We start from the raw sequence: 16,609 nt of genomic DNA, 5'->3' as shown, positions 1-16,609 counted from the left end.
GACCTTGGACAAATTATTTCCTCTTTCCATGCCTCTGTTCTTCTGTCTAGAAAGAGGAGTAAATAATGGCACTTACTCTGTAGGGTTTAGAGGAATATTAAGTTCTCCCCCCGCCCTGCTCTGCCACAAGTGACCCAATCCATGTGTCCCTTTTTGCTGAAGAAGTTCCCATCCAGGCTCATGGGTTGCCCTGTGCCTGCAGGTCCTTAATGAGTTCCAGGAAAATGTGTGAGTTGTAGTTTATCTAGCCTTTTCTGATCATTAGTGTGGGATCAGTGCTTTTTTACAGCTTTCTAAACCTAACTTAGAAGCAGAAATGAGACCATATATTTTCTTAATTTAGATATACATAATAATTATAATGGCTTAGACAGTAATTGTTTAGACAAGCTCCTCGTACATGGTAAGCATATATAAATGTTTAATTAAATAAAGAATTATCGAATACAATGCATTATGCATGTACAGGTATTTAGTGGAAATATTGTTTCCCTTACTATAAACCATTTCTGCTTTCTATAGTCAGCATGTTTAATGGGGAATGTGAAAAGGGTAATTTGTATCTGCCTACCAGGTAATCCAATGGAAGGGTTTCAACTGACGTCCATATTGGGACTCTCACCAATAGAAATGTATATTTCCTTTTCTTGCCACTGAAATTTTTGATACAAGAACCACTGCACATATATAAGGGGTAGATGCTAGATTGTACCCAATTATTATGAGTCCAATTTGTAAATTATACTCTGGAAAACTTATAGCTCAGTCCCACCCAATTTGCTAACCATTCCCTGCCCCCTCCCATGTAATAATAATCTTTAGTCCAGATTGTACCTGTTCCTGGTACTTAATACCAAAAATTACAACTAATATTTTTGGAATGCTTAATATGTGCCAGATATTTTTCCAAGTTGTTCATTTAGATTTTCTCATTCATTTGATTCTTGAAATAAATCTGTAGTTTGGGAACTGTCATTTTCCCTCATTTTAGAGATAAGGATTCTGTGGCACAGAGAGGTCAAATCATTTTCTCCACTTTACAGAGCTGACAAAAAGCATATCTGGGATTTTCATTCAGAGAGTACAGCTCCACCGTATATATGAGAATGCACTACACTGCCCTACCCCATAGTGTTTCTAGCATTATGGATGTGCTTTATTTTATATTAATAAGTAATCATTGAAATGTAGGCTCACCAAGGGATCTGTGTTTTATTCAATATTTGACCAAATTCCTAGAACAGTCCCTGACACATAGTAGGTGATCAGTTAATATATATTGCTGTTGTTAAAATGAGAAGATTGTGGAGGGTTTAACACATGTTTTGTGCTACCAGCATGGAGAAGGAGCATGAGAAGTTCATATGAAAAGGCAGGAGAATCTTTGCTCGTTTGGACATCACTACATCCCATTCTGGAATTTTCCCCAAGGAAAATAATTTTTTTAAGAGGTAAGAAAAGAATAAAGGAAAGAAGGAAGAGTAGGAAATAGAGTGGGTGCCCCCACTATCTCCTCTCAATGTCTTCCAACTGATGGACCCTCTAGTTTAACTTCTACAATCAAACACAAAATTTGTTTATGGCAGGGTGATTATAGGGGTAGAAACTGACCCATTTCAAGAAAGATAACACTGTTCTCACTTTCTTGGGGTTTCTATGAGGAAAAATGCTACCACTAGTCAGTCTTTCTCCTAAGAACTCCCCCAGATCATATGCACTTAGTGTCAAGTATTCATGTGCCTAATGCGTTAACATGATTTTTTAAATCTTAGTTAATATTCAGTACAAAATTGGTTTCAGGAGTAGAACTCAATGATTCATCACTTACATACAACACCCAGTGGTCATTCTAACAAGTTCCCTCATTAGTACCAATCACCCATCTAGCCCATCTCCCACCTATCTCCCTCCATCAACCCTCAGTTTGTTCTGTATCATTAAGAGTCTCTTGTGGTTTGCTTCCCTCTCTTCTCTAGCCTCCTTCCCCTATGTTCATCTGTTTCATTTCTTCAATTCCACATATGAGTGAAATCATATAGTATTTGTCTTTCTCTGATTGACTTACTTTGCTTATCATAATACATTCTAGCTCCATCCACATTGTCGCAAGTGGCAAGATTTCATTCTTTTTGATGGCTGAGTAATATTCCAACGTGTGTGTGTGTGTGTGTGTGTGTGTGTGTGTGTGTGTGTGTGTGTATTTTATTCATTCATCAGTTGATGGACATTTGGACTCTCTCCATAGTTTATCTATTGTTGATAGTGCTGCTATAAACATCGGGGTGCATGTACCCCTTAAAATACATATTTTTGTATCCTTTGGGTAAATACCTAATAGTGCAATTGCTGGATACTAGGGTAGTTCTATTTTTAGTTTTTTGAGGAACCTCTATACTGTTCTCCAAAGTGACTGCACCAGTTTGCATTCCCACCAATAGTGTTAGAGGGCTCCCCTTTCTTTGCATCCTCACCAACATCTGCTGTTATTGTGTTATTAATTTTAGCCATTCTGACAGGTGTGAGGTGGTATCTCATCATGGTTTTGCTTTGTATTTCCCTGAGGATGAGTGATGTTGAGCATCTTTTAATGTGTCTGTTAGCCATCTGGATATCTTCTTTGGAAACCATCTCTTCATGTCTCCTGCCCATTTCTTAACTGGCTTATTTGTTGTTTTGGGTGTTGAGTTTTATAAGTTCTTCATAGATTTTAGATACTAACCCTTTATCAGATATGTCGTTTGCAAATACCTTTCCCATTCTGTAGGCTGCCTCTTAGTCTTGTTGATTGTTTCCTTCACTGTGTAGAAACTTTTTATCTTGGTGAAGTCCCAGTAGTTCATGTTTGCTTTTGTTTCCCTTGCCTTCTGCCATGTGTCTAGTAAGAAGTTTCTCTGGCTGAGGTCAAAGAGGTTGCTGCCTGTGTTCTCCTCTAGGATTTTGGTGGTTTTCTGTCTCATATTTAGAGTTTTCACCCATTTTGAATTTGTTTTTGTGTTTCACCCATTTGTGAATTTGTTTTGTCTCATTCTTCTGCATGTTGCCATCCAGTTTTCCCAACATCATTTGCTGAAGAGATGGTCTTTTTTCCATTGGATATTCTTTCCTGCTTTGTTGAAGATTAGTTGACCATATAGTTGTGGGTTCATCTCTGGGTTTTCAGTTTTGTTCCATTGATCTGAGTGTCTGTTTTTGTGCCAATACCATGCTGTCTTGATGACTACAGCTTTGTAATACAGCTTGAAATGGAGACTCATGGTGCCTCTAGCTTTGTTGTCTTTTTCAGGATTGCTTTGGCTATTCGGGGCCTTTTGTGGTTCCATAAATGTTTTAGGATTGTTTGTTCTGCCTCTGTGAAAAATGCTGATGGTATTTTGACAGGGTTTGCATTAAATGCATAGATTGCTTTGGCTATTATAGACATTTTGACAATGTTTGTTCTTCCAATCCAGGAATGCTTTTGCATTTCTTTGTGTCCTCTTCAGTTTCTTTCAAAGTGTTCTATAGTTTTCAGAGTACAGCTCTTTTACCTCTTTAGTTAGGTTTATTCCTAGGTGTCTTACTGTTTTTGGTGCCGTTGCAAATGGGATTAATTCCTTGATTTCTTTTCCTGCTACTTCATTACTAGTGCATAGAAATGCAACAGATTTCTGCACATTGACTTTAGTATCCTGCGACTTTGCTGAATTCATGTATCAATTCTAGCAGCTTTTTGGTGGAGTCTTTTGGGTTTTCTACATAGAGTGTTATGTTGTCTGCAAATAGGAAAGTTTGACTTCTTCCTTGCTGATTTGTATGCCCTTTATTTCTTTTTGTTGTCTGATTGCTGAGGTTAAGACTTCCAAAACTATGTTAAATAGTAATGGTGAAAGTGGAAATCCTTGTCTTGTTCCTGGCAGTAGGGGAAAGGCTCTCAGTTTTTCCCTACTGAGGGTGATATTAGCTGTGGGTCTTTTGTATATGGCATTTATGATGTTGAGGTGTGCTCCCTCTATCCCTACTTTGTTGAGGCTTTTTATCAAGAATGCATGCTGCATTTTGTCAGATGCTTTTTTTGTATCTATTGACAGGATCATATGGTTCTTATCCTTCCTTTTATTAATGTAGTTATCACAGTGATTGATTTGCAAATATTGAACCAGACCTGCAAGCCAGGAATAAATCCCACTTGATCATGGTGAATAATTCTTTTCATGTACTATTGGATTTTATTTGCTAATATCTTGTTGAGAATTTTTGCATCCATCTTCATCAGGGTATTGGCCTGTAATTCTCCTCTTTAGTGAGGTCTTTGTATGGTTTTGGAATCAAGGTAATGCTGGCCTCATAGAGTGACTTTGGAAGTTTTCCTCCTCTCTCTCTCTCTCTCTTTCTTCTTTCTTTCTTTCTTTCTTTCTTTCTTTCTTTCTTTCTTTCTTTCTAACAATTTGAGAAGAATAGGTATTAACTTTTCTTAAATGTCTGGGTAGAATTCTGCTAGGTAGAATTCTGCTAGGAAGGCATCTGGCCCAGGACTCTTGTTTGTTAGGAGATTTTTGAATACTGATTCAATTTCTTGCTGGTTATGGATCTATTCAAATTTTCTATTCCTATTTCAGTCTTGTTAGTTTTTGGGTTTCTAGGAATTTGTCCATATCTTCCAGATTGCCCAGTTTGTTGGCATGAAATTTTTCATAGTATTCTTACAAATGTTTGTATTTCTGTGGTGTTGGTTGTGATCTCTCCTCTTTCATCTGTGATTTATTTTCTTTGGGTCCTTTTTTTACTTTTGATAAGTCTTGGTAAGTGCTTACCAATTTTGTTTATTCTTTCAAAGAATGGGCTCTTTGTTTTGTTGATCTGTTGTTGTCATTGTTGTTGTTTCTATTTCATTTATTTCTGCTCTAATCTTTAAAAAAAAATTTTAATGTTTATTTTTGAGAGAGACAGAGACAGAGTGTGAGCAGGGGAGGGGCAGAGAGAAAGGGAGACAGAATCCAGAACAGGCTCCAGGCTCTGAGCTGTCAGCACAGAGCCCGACGCGGGGCTCGAACCCACAAACCGTGAGATCATGACCTGAGCCATAGTTGGACGCTTAACCAACTGAGCCACCCAGGCACCTCTTTATTACTAATCTTTAATTCTTCTGCTGGCTTTAGTTTTTATTTGCTGTTCCTTTTCTAGCTCTTTTAATTGTAAGGTCAGGTTGTATATTTGGGACCTTTCTTGCCTTTTGAGATAGGTCTGAATTGCAATATACTTCTCTCTTAGGACTGCGCTTGCTGCATCCCAAGGGGTTTGGACTGTTATGTTTTCATTTTCATTTACTTCCATGTGTTTTTTAATTTCTTCTTTAACTTCCTGGTCAACTCATTCATTCTTTATTATGATGTTCTCTAACCTCCATATATTTGAGGGCTTTCCAAATTTTTTCTTGTGGTTGACTTCAAGTTTCATAGCATTGTGATCTGAAAATATGCAGGTATGATCTTGATCTTTTTGTACTTGTTGAGGGCTGATTTGTGACCCAGTATATGATCTGTTCTGGAGAATGTTCCATGCACCCTCGAGAAGAATGTGTACTCTGCTGCTTTAGGATGAAATGTTCTGAATATATCTGTTCAGTCCATCTGGTCAAGTGTGTCATTCAAAGTCATGGTTTCCTTCCTGATCTTCTGCTTTGATGATCTGTCCATTGTTGGAAGTGAGATGTTGAAGTCCCCTACTATTATTGTATTATTACCAACGAGTTTCTTTATGTTTGTTATCAATTGAGTTATATATTTGGGTTTTTCCAAGTTGGGAGCATAAATATTTACATCTTCTTGATGGATGGACCCCTTAATTATGATATAATGCCCTTCTTCATCTTTTGTTACAGTCTTTGGTTTAAAATCTAGTTTTCTGATATAAGAATGGCTATTTTGGCTTTCTTTTGATATCCATTAGCATGATAGGTGCTTTTTTTACCCTTAACTTTCAATCTGCAGGTATCTCTAGGTCTAAAATGAGTCTCTTGTAGGCAGCATATAGATGGATCTTGTTTTTTTATCCATTCTGATACCCTATATCTTTTGATTGGAGCATTTAGTCCATTTGCATTCAGAGTGATTATTGAAAGATTTAAGTACCATTGTGTTGCCTGTAAAGTTGGTTTTTTTAGTCATGTTCTCTGGTCCTTTCTAGTCTTTGTTTCTCTTGCTTTTTTTTTCTTCTTCAAGGAGTCCTCCTTAAATTTCTTGCAGAGCTTGTTTAGTATTCACAAACTCCTTTAGTTTTTGTTTGGGAAACTCTTTATCTCTCCTTCTATTCTGAATGACAGCCTTGCTGGATCAAGTATTCTTGGCTTCATATTTTTCCCATTCAGCACAGTGACTGTTTCTTCTCACTCCTTTCTGGCCTGACAAATTTCAGTGGACAGGTCTGCTGCTAACCTTATGTGTCTACATTTGTAGGTTAAGGACCTTTTATCCCTAACTGCTTTCACAATTCTCTCTTTATCTTTGTATTTTGCAAGTTTCACTGTGATATGTTGTGGCATTGATCTGTTTTTGTTGATTTTGAGGGGAGTTTTCTGTGCCTTTTGGACTTGAATGCCTGTTTCCTTCCCCAGATTAGGCAAGTTCTCAGCTAATATTTATTCAAATGATCCTTCTGCCCCCTTTTCCTGTGCTTCTGGGATTCCTAGGATATGGATATTGTTTCACTTTATGGAGTTGCTGAGTTCTGTAATGATCTAATAGTATTCATGATCTAATAGTATTCTTTCCGTCTTCTTTTCAGCTTCAGCACCATTATTTTCCATAATTTTATCTTTTATGTCACCTATTCTCCCCTCTGCTTCTCCATCCTCATTGTGATTTTATCCAGTCAGTTTTGCATCTCACTTATGGCATTTTTTATTTCAGCCTGACTAATTTTTGGTCCTTGATCTCTGTAGTGAGGGTTTCTCTGGGGCCTCCGTTTGTTGTTGTTGTTGTTGATTTGTTTTGTTTTGTTTTGTTTTTGAAGCCCAGCCAATAGTCTTATGACTGTTGCTCTAAATTCTTATTCAGGGGCACCTGGGTAGCTTTGTTGGTTAAGCACCTGACTCTTGATTTTGGCTCAGGTCATTATCTCACATGTCATGTGTTTGAGCTCCACATTGGGCCCCACGCTGATGGTGCAGAGCCTGCTTGGGATTCTGTCTCTCTCTCTTTCTGTGCCTCCCCTGCTCGCTCTATCTCTCTCTCTCAAAATAAATAAACATTTTTAAAAAATTAATTATTCTTCAGATATGTTGCTTATATCTGTTTTGAGCAAGTCCCTGGCTGTGATTTTTTTTAAGTTATTTATTTGTTTTGAGAGACAGAGAGAGAGAGCATGAATGCAAGCAGGGGAGGGGCAGAGCAAGAGGGAGAGAGAGAATCTTAAGTAAGCTCTGCACCATCAGCACAGAACCCAACATGAGGCTCAACCCCAGGTGTATGCTGTGTGTACTCTGCTGTTGTGTTTTGGCTGCTTTTTCCCACTAGTCAGTCTTCTGCAGGGCTCCTCCTTGTTGCAGTGGGGAGTGTTTGGATCTTTAACTAGGTGTGCTTTGATTTGTTTGTTAAAATAAGCCTGGAAAAAAAAAAAAAGGAAAAAAAAGCCCGATTCCCACCCCCCCACCAAAACAAAAAAGAGAAAAAGAAGAGGAACAAAGAAAACCAAGCAGACATCAAAAAACCATAAGCCTAAAAAAAACAAAAAAACAAAAAACCATAAGCCTGATTCCAAGGAAAAAAGGAAAAATGATAGAAAAAGAAAAAAAGAAGCCTGATTCTGAAAGAGAGAGAGAGAGAGAGAGGGAGAAGGAGGGAGAAGGAAATGAAAACACAAACAACAGACTATTAGCCTGATTTAAAAGGGAGAAAAAGAAGGGGGAAAAAAAAAAAGTAAACCCGGTCCTATTTTTACCAGAATTGTAGGTGACACTTTGAAGCACTCTATGATAATCGACTTGGTGTTTGCAGGGTGATGCCTATTTTGGTCTTCTAGAGGAGACGCCCACTGTGTTGACTCAGAGTCAGTCCTGCCCCCATAAATAGGCAGTTGCCAGGCACAGAGAGGTGGGGTTTGGTGCACACAGGTCCTGCCTCCACTGGGGGCTACTGTGTTGCTTTCTAAAGTCCCATCGTGTTGGCATGGATGGGGGAAATGGTGCCCCTCCACTTTCTCAACCTCAGACAGAGGATCTCACACCCCCCACTGTTCTGGAAGCCCTCACAAAATAGTGAGGGCAGTCAGTGTGCCCTGCTCCACAGCTCTCTTGCCTTTTTGTCTTTGGCACCCAGGTGGGATTCCAAACTTGAAATCTTAAAGGACCCAGCATAGCATGGACCCTCCCACCTCCTCTGGAGGAGAGCCTTTCCGCTGTGTCTGATGTTCTTTGTCCTAGAAAAGCAGCCCCATTCTTGGGCACTCTACACAATCTGTGGCCTAACACCATGATAAGCGGTAACCAGGTAACATGCCCTCTGTGTGTGCTTCTGTCCCCTGCCTATGAAAGGCCTTTGGTGGAGCTTGCAGGGTGTTTTGTCCTTGGGGAAGCAATACACCTTCTTCAAATGTACTCCAGGAAGGGGAATGTTCTTTCCCACTGCGACCCAAGAGATCCCTACGCCATGCTATGCACTCTGGGGCCAGTGCCCTTCTTCTCCCCAGAAGTGCATGCCACAGCTTCACTCCAAAGTTGCACACTTCCAAAACCTCAGATTTTGAACTCCACAAGTTTGCAAAATACCTGCGACACTCAGTACCTCTGGCTCCCCAGTCCTTGGTCTGGAGAGGCTTTCCTCTTGTGCAAACCTCCCACCATACTCGCAACCCCTCTCTCTTCCTCTCCCTTTTGTGTCTCCAGAGAAAGCGTTCCCTCCCTTCTGCAGCACTGCTGTTTTTCCCTCCCCCAGATTCACTTCCATGCTCCTTTCACCTGCCATGTTGTCTCCTCCCAAATGTGGAGATCCTTCTGTCAGCCCTCAGATTGATTTCCTGGGTATTCCAAGTGAACTGGCCTCAATATAGCTGTGTTTGAGGGATGAGGAAAGACCAGGGTTCCCCTACTTCTCTGCCATCTTAACTCCTCTCTTAACATGATCGTGAAACAAAGACCAAAGGGCTACTGGTCAAAGAATCAATTCACTTTGGTCCCTAAATTACATGGGGTCACAAGTGATGTTACCAAGATGGTGGGATGGGAAGCTCTTGACTTTCTCTGTTCCTAAGGACACATTCAGAGGGGGCAATTACCTCTGAGAAATCCAGAAACTGGCCAAGCAATCTCTACACATTACGTGAACTAAAAAAGAGCCACACTGAAATGGGTAGGAAGGGCTGAGATACACTTGCAATAAACCCTACCCTCAGCACAGCCCCTTACAATCAGGAGGGAATCCCTAACTCTCAGTTTCTTCCTGAGAAGCGAAAGATTTGGACCACACATCTAGTGCCCCATTTTTTTTTTAATTTTTTTTTCAACGTTTATTTATTTTTGGGACAGAGAGAGACAGAGCATGAACGGGGGAGGGGCAGAGAGAGAGGGAGACACAGAATCGGAAACAGGCTCCAGGCTCCGAGCCATCAGCCCAGAGCCTGACGCGGGGCTCGAACTCACGGACCGCGAGATCGTGACCTGGCTGAAGTCGGACGCTTAACCGACTGCGCCACCCAGGCGCCCCTAGTGCCCCATTTTTAAAGCTGCCACCCAAGGGATAGACCCGTGAATCACCTCGCTCTGAGAGCCATTGTGGCTTGGCATCCATGAATCTTACAGGGCCGCATCAAACAAAGAAGCAGTTTTTAAAATGGGTGCATGGGCATTTCTTGTAGCTATCTCTTCCAGGCTCAGCACAGAAGGAGCAGGCAAAATGCCCATCACCCAGTCTCCCTGGAAGGCTTTGACTGCATACTTTCCCAGCTGCTACCTGAGGTTCTGGCTTCTAATCAACCCATATATGGGAGCTCACTGGGATCTTCCCAGAAGCCTAAAAGAGCTAGTGGAGACATCCTTTGCCTTCTCTCCTCAGGTAACCCCACTAATAAAGCCAAGTGTCCAGCTTCTCCCTAAAAAGAGTTTGTCTACAAATCTAACACCTCGTCTTCTAAGGCTGCCAGGGAGGGACTGGCTTCTAAATCACCTAGCTCTGGGAGCTGGCAAGGCTCAGTATTAATGAATCCTTCCAGGAACACACAAAATAAAGAGGTGGCTCTACATTTGCAATAATATGGATGAAGGTAGAGTGTATTGTGATAAGTGAAATAAGTCAGAGAAAGACAAATACCATATGACTTCACTCATAGGTGGAATTTAAGAAACAAAACAGATGAACACAGGGGAAGGGGAAAAAAGAGAGAGGGAAGCTAACCATAAGAGACTTAACTATAGAGAACAAACTGAGGGTTGATGGAGGGAAGTGGGTGAGGGAGGGGCCAAATGAGTGATGTGTATTAAGGAGGACACTTGTGATGAGCACTGGGTGTTACATGTAAGTGATGAATCACTAAATTCTACACCTGAAACCAATGTTACCATTTATGTTAATTAACTAGAATTTAAGTAAAAACTTGAGAAAAAAAAAAGGTGGCTTGGGGTGCCTGGGTGGCTCAGTTAGTCAAGTGTCTGACTTCAACTCATGATCTTGTGGTTTGCAAGTCTGAGCCTGTGTCAGACTCTGTGCTGACCGCTCAGAGCTGGAGCCTGCTTCAGATTCTGTCTCTCTCTGTTTCTCTCTCTCTCTGCCTGCCCCCCAATGCTCTTTCTCTCTCTAAAATAAACCATTAAAAAAAGAGAGGTGGCTCTAAATGGGTACAAATGCATTCCCAGAGGCTATCCTCTCTGGCTAAGCACAGAATACATAGACAAAAACAACCGGCTCCCAGTTTATTCCTGATTGCATCATATCTAATATTTTGACTTGCCCAAGTGCTGTCTGGAGATTGGGCTTCAAATTAGCTTGCATTGGAAACTGAAGGAGCTGGCTAATAGTTCTCTGGGAGCCTAAACAGGCATGTGTGCAATTCCCATGCTGTTGGGATACCAACAGGTCTTGGACACCCTAGTCTCCTGGGAATCACTAAGAGCAAAGGCAGTGGTTTACAAAAACACAGAGGCTTGAGGAAAATAAATACTCAGGTCAAGCTTATTGACAAAGTTTATTTCCTATACGAGACCAGTCAGTTAAGACTGGGATAGGTGGCTGTTTTATCTAATCTATAAAAACCAATACAGAGAGTCAAGGAAAATAAACAGAAAAATATGTTCCAAACAAATAAGCAAACTCTCTCTCACACTCACACACACACACACACACACACACACACACACACACACAAACAAGATAAATCTCCAGAAACCAATCTTAATGAAACAGGGATAAGTAACTCTCTGAAAGAGAGTTCCAAATAACAGTCATAAAGATGCTTACCAAGGTCAGGAGAGCAATGCATGAACAAAGTGAACATTTCAACAAAGAGAAGATATTTTTATTTTTTTAATGTTTATTTATTTTGAGACAGTGAGAGCGGGGTAGGGACAGAAAGAGAGAGAGAATCCCAGGCAGGCTCCATGCTGTCAGCACAGAGCCTGACATGGGGCTCAATCCCACAACTCTGGGATCATGACCTGAGCCAAAACCAAGAGCTGAATGCTTAACTTACTGAGCCACCCAGGCACCTTGAGACAGAAGATTTTTTTTTTAATTTTTTAAAACTTTTTTTTTTAATTTATTTTTGAGACAGAGAGAGACAGAGCATGAACGGGGGAGGGGCAGAGAGAGGGAGACACAGAATCGGAAGCAGGCTCCAGGCTCTGAGCTGTCAGCACAGAACCCGACGCGGGGCTCGAACTCACGGACCGCGAGATCGTGACCTGAGCTGAAGTCGGAGGCTTAACAGACTGAGTCACCCAGGCGCCCCGAGACAGAAAATATTTTAAAAGTAGCAAATAAATCATTGAGCTGAAGAACATAATAAACTGGAAAATTCAATAGAGGGGTTCAGCAGCAGACTAGATCAGATGAGGAAAAGGATCAGCAAACTCAAAGACAGGTCAATGAAAATCATCTAATCAGAGGAGCAAAAATAAAAAAAATAAAAGAGTGAAAATAGCTTCAGAAACTTATGGAACACAATACAGTGGACCAATATACCCATTATAGATGTCCCAGAAGGAAAAAGAGAGAGAACGGTGCAGAAATGTGTTCAAAAAAATAATGGCTAAAATCTTCCCAAAGCTGGGGAAAGAAACAGACACTGAAATCCAAGAAACCCAAAAGGGACCAAAAATATTAATCCAAAGAGGCCCACACCAAGACACATTATAATTTAATTGATAAAAACTAAAGACAAAGAATCTTAAAAGCAACAAAAGAAAAGTGATTTTGGGGGCACCCCTGTGGCTCAATTGGTTAAGTGTCCAACTTCAGCTCAGGTCACGATCTCACAGTTCATGAATTCAAGCTGACAGCACAGAGCCTGCTTTGGATTCTCTGTCTCCCTCCGTCTCTCTCTCTGCCCCTCTCTTGATCTCTCTCCCTCTCCCCCGCCTCAAAAAATCAATAAACACTTTTAAAAAGGTTTAAAAAAAGGAATTTTTTTTACATACAAAGAAACCCTCATAAGACTATAAGCAGATTTTTTTCAGCAGAAAGCTTGCATACTTGAAGGGAGTGGAATGATACATTCAAAGTGCCAAAAGAAAAAACAGCTGACAGCCAAGAATTCTTTACCCATGAAAGTTTCCTTCAGAATTGAAGGGAGATAGGTCTTACCAGACAGACGAAAGCTGAAGAGTTCGTCGTCACTAGAGCAGCCTTACAAGAAATGTTAAAAGGAATTTCAAGTTGAAAGATATTCCATACAAATGTAAACCAAAAGAAAGTAGGAGTAGCTACACTTAATCAAGCAAAATAGACTTTACGTAAAAAAAACTGTAGTAAGAAAGAAAAAAGGTCATTCATAATGATAAAAGGGTCAGTGTATTCAAATAATGTAACAATTGTAAATGTCTATGTACCAAATGATGGAGCACTTAAATATATAAAGCAGATATTGACAGATCTGAAGGGAGAGATAGAAAACAATACAGTAATAGTAGGGAACTTCAGTACTCCACTTTCAACAATGGATAGATCATCCAGGCAGACAATCAGTAAGGAAACACTGGATTGGGGCTACATAGTAGACCAAAAGGACCTAACAGATACATACACACATTCCATCATACAGCAGATGAGTACACATTTTTCTTAAGTGCACATGGAACATTCTTCAGGACAGATTATATGTTAGGCCACAAGACAAGTCTTAACAAATTTAAAACAATTGGAATCATACCAAGCACCTTTCCTCACCACAATGTCATACAACTAGAAATCAATAACAAAGATGAAAACTGGAAAATACACAAATATGTGAAAATTAAACAATATGTTCCTGAAGAAAAATGACTCGAAAAATTGTTTAAAGAAATTAAAAAATTTTTTCAGACAAATGTAAAAGGAAATACCATATACCGAAACTTACGTGATACAGCAAAAGTATTTCAAAGAGAAAAGTTTATGATGACAAATGGTTAAGTTAAGAAAAAAGATCTCAAATATACAATCTAATCTCACACCTCAAAAAAATGGAAAAAGAAGAAATAAGTACAAGGTTAGTAGAAAGAAGAAAATGATCAGAGCATAAATAAGTAAAATAGAGACTAGAAAACTAATAGAAAGATAAGTGAAACTAAGAAGTTTTTTTGGAAGATAAACAAAATTCATTAACTTTTAGCTAGACCAACTAAGGCAAAAGAGAGAACACTTAAATAAATAAGGCCAGACAAGAAAGAGGAGACATTACAAATGATGACACAAAATGAAAAAGATAATAAGAAACCACTATGAACAATCATCCACCAACAAATTGGATAACCTAAAAGAGACTGATAAATTCCTAGAAACATACAACCTATCAAAACTAAATTATAAAGAAGTGTAAGATCTGATCAAACCAATTACTAGTAAAGAAGTTGAATAATCAAGAACTCCCAATAAATAAAAGCTCAGGACCAGAAGACTTCACTGGTGAATTCTACCAAACATTTAAAGAATTAATGCAAATCTTTCTCAAACCCTTCCAAAAAATTGAAGAGGAGGGAATACTTCTAAACCCATTTTATGTGGCCAAAATTACCCTGATACCAAAGCTAGACAAGAATCCAAGAAAAGAAAGCTAAAGACCAATAGCTCTGAAAACAAAGATGGAAAACTCCTCAACAAAATACAAGCCACATTCAACAACACATTAGAAGGATGATAAAACATGAGCAATGGGGTTTTATCCCTGGATATTAGCCCACAGCTAACATCATACTCAATGGTGAAGAACTCAAAACTTTTCCTTTAAGATTAGAAAAAAGACAGGGATGCCTACTCTTGCCACTTATCTTCAACATAGCAGGTAAAGGAGACAAAAGGCACAGGTTAGAAAGGAATAAGTAAAATTGTACTGGCGACATTATTTTATGTATAGAAAACATTAAAGATTCTACCAAAAAACTGTTAGAACCAAGAAATCAGTAGAGTGGCAGGATACCAAGTCAGTATACAAAACTGAGTTGCATTTCCATACATTAACAATGAATTATAAGAAAGAGAAATTAAGAAAATTCCATTTACAGGGGCTCCTAGGTGGCTCAGTCAGTTAAGTGTCCGACTTTCGCTCAGGTCATGATCTCACAGTTCCTGAGTTCGAGCCCCATGTCGGGCTCTGTGCTGACAGCTCACAGCCTGGAGCCTGCTTCGGATTCTGTGTTTCCCTCTCTCTCTGCCCTCCCTGGCTTGCATTCTCCCTCTCTCTATCAAAAATAAATAAACTTTAAAAAATAAATCCAATTTACAATAGCAAAAAAAAAAAAAAAAAAGAAATGCTTAGAAGAGTTTTAATTAAAAAGGTCAAAGATCTGTACACTGAAAACTATTAAAAGATTAATGAAAGAAATTTAAGAAGATGCAAATAAATGGAAAGTGATTCTGTGTTCATGGACTGGAAAAATTGTTATTATACAGATGTCCTCCATTCTACCAAAAGCAATCTTTATCAATACAATCTTTATCAAAATTCCAATAGAAATAGAAAAAAAAACAATCCTAAAATGTGTATGGAACCACAAAAGCCAAATAGCCAAAAAAGATGCTGAGAAAGAAGAACAAAGCAGAAGATATTGCACTTTCTGACTTCTAACTATGTTATAAAACTATAATAACAAAGCAGTATAGTATTGGCATAAAAACAGACACATAGATTAGGGGAACAGAATAGAGAGCCCAGAAATAAACTCATGTAGGTATGGTCAGGTAATTGTTAACAAAATTGTCAAGAATATATAATAGAGAAAGGACAGTCTCTTCAATATACAATGTTGAGAAAACTGGATATCCACATGCAAAAAAAAAGAAAGAAAGAAGAAGGAAGGAAGGAAGGAAGGAAGGAAGGAAGGAAGGAAGGAAGGAAGGAAGGAAGGAAGGAAGGAAGGAAGGAAGGAAGGAAGAAAGAAATTGGACCACTATTTTACACTATATACAAAAAATCAACTCAAAATGAATTAAAGACCTACACATAAGATCTGAAACCATAAAACTAGAAGACATAGGGGAAAAAAACTCCTTCACATTGGTATTGGCAGCAGTTTTTTGGATTTGACACCAAAAACACAATAAAAACAAATATGAATAAGTGGGATTATATCAAGCTAAAAAGTTTCTGCACAGCAAAGGAAACCATCAACAAAATAAAAGGCATGGTATGAAATGGGAGAAAATATTTGCAAACTATATATCTAGTAAGAGGTTAATATCCAAAATAAATAATGAACTTATACAACTCAAGGGCAAAACAAAACAAAACCCCATATAACCCAACGAAAAAATGAGCAGAGGACTGGAAAAGACATTTTTCCAAAGAAGATACACAGATGGCCAACATGTACGTGAAAAGATGCTCCTCACTAATCATCAGGATAGGCAAATCAAAACCACAGCGAGATATTACCTCACACCTGTCAGGTTTCTGTTATCCAGAAATAACAGAGACTGGCAAGGATTTGCAGAAAATGGAACCCTTGTGTACTGTTGGTGGGAATGTGAAGTGTTACAGCCTCTATGGAAAACAGAGGGGAGGTTCTTCAAAAAATTAAAAATAGACCTTCATATTATTCAGAAATCCTACTTCTGGGTATTATATAGAAAGGAAATGAAATCACTATCTAGGAGAGATTTCTACATTCCCATGTTCACTGCAGCATTGTTCACAATAGTAAAGTCATGCAAACAAGCTAAGTGTCCATTTAGTTGAATGAATAAAGAAGATGTGATACACACGCACACACACACACACACACACAGAGAGAGAGAGAGAGAGAGAGAGAGAGAGAGGAATATTGTTAAACTATAAAATAAGAAGGATGTCCTGCCATTTGTGATAACATGGATGATTCTGAAGGACATTATGCTAGTGAAATGAGACAGATAAAGACAAATACTGCATGGTATTACTTATGTGTGGAATCTAAAAACACAAACAAAAACAGGATTTTTGAAACTTTTAGAAATCATATAAACAGTAGAATGAT

The 16,609-nt window shown here is 39.0% G+C and overlaps 1 long non-coding RNA gene across 1 annotated transcript in view; it reads left to right on the top strand.

Moving 5' to 3' along the window:
- The first annotated feature begins 1,188 nt into the window (after positions 1-1,188).
- Positions 1,189-16,609, top strand: part of LOC147576455 (uncharacterized) — a 30,454-nt gene continuing 15,033 nt past the window's right edge. The window contains exon 1 of the long non-coding RNA XR_015240811.1: positions 1,189-1,451. This is a non-coding gene — a long non-coding RNA (uncharacterized LOC147576455). The remainder of the gene's footprint in view (positions 1,452-16,609) is intronic.

This window comes from Puma concolor, chromosome D1 (genome assembly GCF_028749965.1).
Source record: "Puma concolor isolate L17-30 chromosome D1, mPumCon1.1.hap2, whole genome shotgun sequence".
NCBI classification, from domain to species: Eukaryota; Metazoa; Chordata; class Mammalia; order Carnivora; family Felidae; genus Puma; species Puma concolor.
Note: the sequence above shows the minus strand (reverse complement) of the source record. Positions and strands in the feature narration are given on the sequence as shown.